We start from the raw sequence: 5,855 nt of genomic DNA, 5'->3' as shown, positions 1-5,855 counted from the left end.
GGTATCGACCACATCCTGATTTACTGATCTTGGGAAGCAAGTTCCTGTCCATCAATATTATTTTTCAGCTGATGCTTCAGCACCATCCGCCGCCTCCAGTGGTACCCCCAGCTGCCCCTGCTGTGCTGCCCTCCCTGCCGTGGAGCCGCAGCCTCTCCCGCGCCGCGGCTTGGAAACAGAGCCCGAGCGGGAGGCAAGCGGAGCAGCCCCTAATGCCGTCCTGGTTGGTGCTCCCTGCTGCTCTAGCCTCCCCGATCTCTCTCCACTGAGGGTCGCCTCGGGCTCTTGCTCATCTTCCAGCAGTACCAGCAGCCCCTCCTCTGGCTCCAGTCCTGCAGATAGCCCCGCCGAGGCCGCTGGTGTGTCCGGGGCCTTCTGAGAGCTCTTCGAAGCTTGCAGGAATGGGGATGTGTCCCGAGTTAAGGGACTGGTGGACACAAGCAACGTAAATGCCAAGGATATGGCAGGCAGGAAGAGCACCCCTCTGCACTTCGCAGCCGGTAAGAGAAAGGGAGATGCATTGACAGGACAGCTCCGCCATTGTGTCTCTTGGCTTATATTTATCATAAATAGCTCCACTTGCGTATTTATTTATGTTATCTGCCAGTGTCTCTAGCCTATAGATCACAAAACCTATTCGTCTGTCCAAATGTTTAGATTTTATAATAGGCATACTCTGTGTCAACAATGAAGTGGTGTTATTCGTTGCCGTCACTTCTTTGTATTGCATCATTTATATAGCTTTTGCTACCCCTGTATGGGATGCTGTCAAGCTTGTGTACATGGACAGCATGCTCTGCCCTATCGAGTGTGTTGTTGGAACTAGGTTATCTTTGTTTTGATTCTGTGTGGGAAATAGTTCCACGCCTTGTGTGAAGACCACCTGGCTGGTTTTATCTTGTTATGGGGCGCAGTGCTTAGTAGTGTGAGAGAGATGTGCTGTTCATGATTTTCCAGTAGTTGGCAACTTTGAGCTGCTCTGCAGTCCCCTGACAAAGCCAATAGTGGCCTATGGGATGTGCCAATGCTTGTTTTGTTATGGGGTTGGGGCGGGCCAACCTAGACTGTGCAAGGGTGCAAGCAACGAGAAGAACAGTGGGAGGGGTCAACAGAACTGGAGATGGCAGGGGATCAGCAGGGCCAGGAAGTTATTGTTATTGTTATTGTTAATTCCGGCTTCTATAGCGCCAACTCACCGGCAGGTCTCAAGGCGCTTATGACCGACAAGGCAACAATTACATGATTGTCAGAAACAAAAGAACAACATCATGTTTAGACCGGGCACAACATATCCCTGAACAAAAAGGTTTTTAAAATTTTTCTGAAACGGAGGAGATTACCCTCTTTACGGAGGGTATCAGGTAATTTGTTCCAGATTTTTGGAATCAGGACAGAGAAAGATCTCCCACCTTTTGTGGCCAGCTTAAACCGAGGGCATACCAACAGCTGTGCATCTGAGGACCTTAGTCTCCGTTCCGGGTTATATAGCTCCAACCGTTCTTTTATGTACACAGGTGCTTGCCCATAAATTGCCTTATGGGCAATACACAGACTTTTAAAGACAGACCTTTGTCCAATGGGCAGCCAATGGAGGCTCTGCAACAGTGGAGAGGCATGGGATCGTCTTGGAAGTTTAAAAACAAGGCATGCAGCATCGTTTAAAACCACCTGCAGTCTACTGATCAGGGTTTTTGGAAGGCCTAGATAAAGGGCATTGCCGTAGTCTAGCCTTGAGATTATTGTGGCAGAGACTACGGTACGAAGCATAGACTGGGATAAAAGGGGAACTAACTTACGCAATTGTCTAATTAGACCATTGCAAGTACCTACTACAGTGGAGATCTGGCTGCACATTGAAAGTTCGCTATCAATCTTGATACCCAAACTTTTCACCTTATCCGCTGGTATGGGAGTTGGGCCTAATTCCTGGGGCCAATACAGGTCACTCCATGGGGAGCATATGGATGATATAACTAGAACCTCTGTTTTCTCGGGATTGATCTTCAAAAGGTTCCTAGTCATCCAGCTCACTGTAAATCTTAGAACATCTTGCGCATAGGTCTGTGCCGGCGCTGTATTCTCTATGCTCAATAAAAGTTGGGTGTCATCAGCGTAGTTAAATACGCGACATCCCATCTTTGCCAGGGAGCTAATCAAAGGCTGCAGGTATAAGTTAAAAAGAAGTGGGGACAGAGCGGAACCTTGAGGAACCCCGCACTTCAAGTTCCCCACCTCCGATACCTTATCCCCCAACTGAATCCTCTGCGTTCTACCTACTAAAAAGGATTCTAACCATCTATAGGCCGTGTCTCGAATCCCGCAATTCGCCAGTCTATCCAGGAGCAGAGTATGGCTGACAGTATCGAACGCCGCCGATAGATCTAAAAGTATCAGGGCGCTCGGTTTCTTACTGTCAGCCATACCTCTAAGTTCGTCCAGCACCGAGAGCATCACCAACTCGGTGCTGTGATGTGCACGAAACCCCGCCTGTAGATCATGGAGAGAGTGGTGTAACTCCAGAAACGAGGCCAGGGCCTTCAGCACATGTTGCTCAAGGATTTTTGACAAGAACGGGAGTTGAGAAATTGGCCTATAGTTTTTCAGAATATTAGGGTTTGCTCCCGGTTTCTTCATTAGCGGCTTCACTCGAGCTTCTTTGAAGCTCACTGGTAACCGACCTGTAACTAATGAATTATTCAGGAGAGAGAGGATACGATCTTCTAAAATATGCCGTGCTAAGCGAAACACGTTAGGTGGGCAAGGGTCCGCCGGGGAGCCAGATTTGACTTTATTCATGAGTGACTCAAGGGTCATCGCATCCATCAGGGGAAAGTCTGAAATACCAGTTTCTGCCGGCGTCTGAGCAGCCTGCAACTTGATGGGTTCAGTCATATGACCATTCCCGATGTCCTGTAGAATGGTCTCTACTTTCTCTAGAAAATAGCTTTGAAAGGTGTCGCAGCTAAGAGCTATATCCGTATTTTCAGGTTTTTTGCTCAATTCCGTCAGAATTTTGAATGTTTCCTTCTGGACATTTCCAGCTTGCTTTATACGATTTTCATAATATTTAGCTTTAGTGTCCAGAATGAGCTTCTTATAGATATTGAGCAAAATTTTATACTGCTCTCGACTTTCCTCATCTTTTTTCCTCCGCCAATTTCGTTCTGAATTACGAAGCTTCTTTTTGTGTTCCCTTAGGTCAGATGTAAACCATGGAGCTCCCTTTCCAGCTCCTTTTACCCTTTGCTGCTTTTCTGGTGCAATCTGGTCAATTGCTCTGATCAGATTGTCAGTAATGTACCTATACTCCTGATCTAAGTCAGTATTAGGGATAGTAGAAAGGACCAATTCCGATAGAGTAGAAGACAGTGTTTGTAAATCAACTTTCTTCCATTGGCGGACCTTCTGCATTTTTGGTGGCGGCTTCATTAACTTTGTGTTAATAGGTACATCACAATAAATTAAGTGATGATCTGACCAAATGCAAGGTAAAACCCTCAAAAGTACTGCTTTGGGGTCTAGCGTCCAGATAAGATCGAGAATATGTCCTTTAGTATGTGTAGGGATGTCTACCAACTGTCGAAATCCCAGAGAGGACATAGTGCTCTCCAAAAAGCGTGCAGCTGGTTCCTTTAATTCTCTATCCCAATGAAAGTTAAAATCTCCAGTTACTATTATATTTTTATATCGGGAACAAAGATCCGATATAGAAGCCATAAACAAATCATTAAAACCTGGGTTAGAATTTGGTGGGCGATATACTGTGAAAATTACTAAGCACTGGTTATCAAACACAATCTTTACTGCGAGTGTATCAGCTAAGTCCACAGTCTCTGCCAGTATTTTGGTTACAGTTAGAGATTTTTTAAATATAATCGCTACTCCCCCTCCTCGGGCGTTATCTGCACGATTGTGCCAAATTATATCATACTCACTCGGGACCGCTGCTATGATGTCTGGTAATGAGCTATCCCCGAGCCATGTCTCCGAGAGGGTAAGCACATCAATATCCTCATTTTGGAGTAGGGTAAAAATCTCCAGACTGTGTTTATGTAGAGATCGTGTATTTAAGCAAGTTAGCTTTAAAGAATGTGGCCGAGTATCTAATAATGCTATGGAAGGATTAAAAATGGACAAAGCGTCTAATACAGTTATAGTAGCAGGGTCCAGAGAGTGTCCCCCTGTATCTAAAAGATACAATTCCTCCGAAGAAAAAATACGCCGAAGTGAGGAGTCGTTAGCAAGACCACAGTGAGCAGGGGCAGTGTGGGAGTGTTCAAGAAAACCAGAGAGCAGAGACAGGGGTCTGCAAGACCACGGAGAGCAGTGGGGATCAGCAAGGCTACAGAGGGCCTTGACCCTCAAGACCATAGAGAGCGTGGGGAGAGCAGAGGGTTCAGCAAGACCACAGAGAGCTAGGGGGATGACGGGAGGGATCAGCAAGGCCACGATTGAGGAGAGGGTAGGAGGGGACCGCAAAAGCATGGAGAGTGGGAGCAAGGGTGGGAGACAGGAGTACGATAACTGAGAGCTGGAGAGGTTGGCAAGCAATTCGATTGTGGGAGGGGGCGGGCCAACCAATGACATGAAGCTTGGAAGATGATTGCAAACACATGCACTCTTATGGAGTGCTACGCCTATATTAAAAAGAAGTACCTCCAAAAGCGTGAGTGGAGGGACACTCGGCAATCAAGGTACCTACAGGGAAAGCAGAAATGCAGGAAGAGACAATGAAACTGTTAGGCGTTGATTATGAGAAGAAAAGAAATTAGTGACTTTGAAGCTAACCTGTGGTAAGTAATTGGTGGGGTCTAAGCCATTTAAAAACATATATATATCTATATATATATAGATATATATATGTATAGATATATATATAAAGTAAAAAATCTCTAAATTGCCGTAGACAAGACCTAAAGACCATTGAAATTCGCCATTTATGGAAAGCTGTACAACATACCAAGAGAAGACACTTTGTTACCAGCAACTTCTTTCTCTAGCCTAAGTTCAGCAGTGGAAAGTGATCCTGAAGTAGACCCAAATCGTGAGACAACTTTGGGGTTTACCAAGCTCTCCTTGGCACAGGAGGTCGATTGCCTGTGCCAGGATCGACGCGAAACTCTGCGATCACACAAAACCCGCACACCAAAAAACAGCGGGCAAACCACAAACGCTGGCAACGCCGGATATGCCGTACCAGGTACATCAAACGGCAGCAATCCGGGCAAACAAGGCTATTGGAAACGCAACCAAAGGAAACCACGCAAAACGAAACAAAGTCAGTAATCAATCTCACCAACTTGAAACTTACTCCGGCCGAAACTGCTGTACTCAATCTGGGACTATCATATTGCCCCCCGTGCAACATGAACTAAACAGATACCCGCATGGATGTTTATAGATTTACAAGAAAACTTAACCTTAAAGTTTTTTGAACAACACCCTAAGAAAATTAATCCATCTGAAATATCATCCAGTCCCACCTTTGCCAGCAGTCAAAGCCAGGTTACCTTTAATACTCTTTGGGACCTACAAAATCAATCCTCTTCAGGAAATTTGAATGAGGTTCCATTAGAACAAACTGGACAACGGATTACGCCTTTTAAGCCTAAATCAACTTTCCAGCCAATTATGGCTCATGACAATTTGGATACTTTTCAGGAGAGTGTAGTCCGTGATATAAAACAACTGTATACCACGACCAACAAAAAGAAGTTTCATATTTCTAAACAGAATAGATGTTATAAACAACTGGTCACAAAACTCAAAGTAGACCATAACATCATTGTGAAACAGGCCGACAAGGGCGGAAACGTGATCCTTTGGCCTAAAGACATGTACCTCCAACAAGCGGA

This window comes from Lissotriton helveticus, chromosome 2_2, assembly GCF_964261635.1.
Source record: "Lissotriton helveticus chromosome 2_2, aLisHel1.1, whole genome shotgun sequence".
Taxonomy (NCBI): domain Eukaryota; kingdom Metazoa; phylum Chordata; class Amphibia; order Caudata; family Salamandridae; genus Lissotriton; species Lissotriton helveticus.
This window is presented reverse-complemented; position numbering follows the sequence as displayed.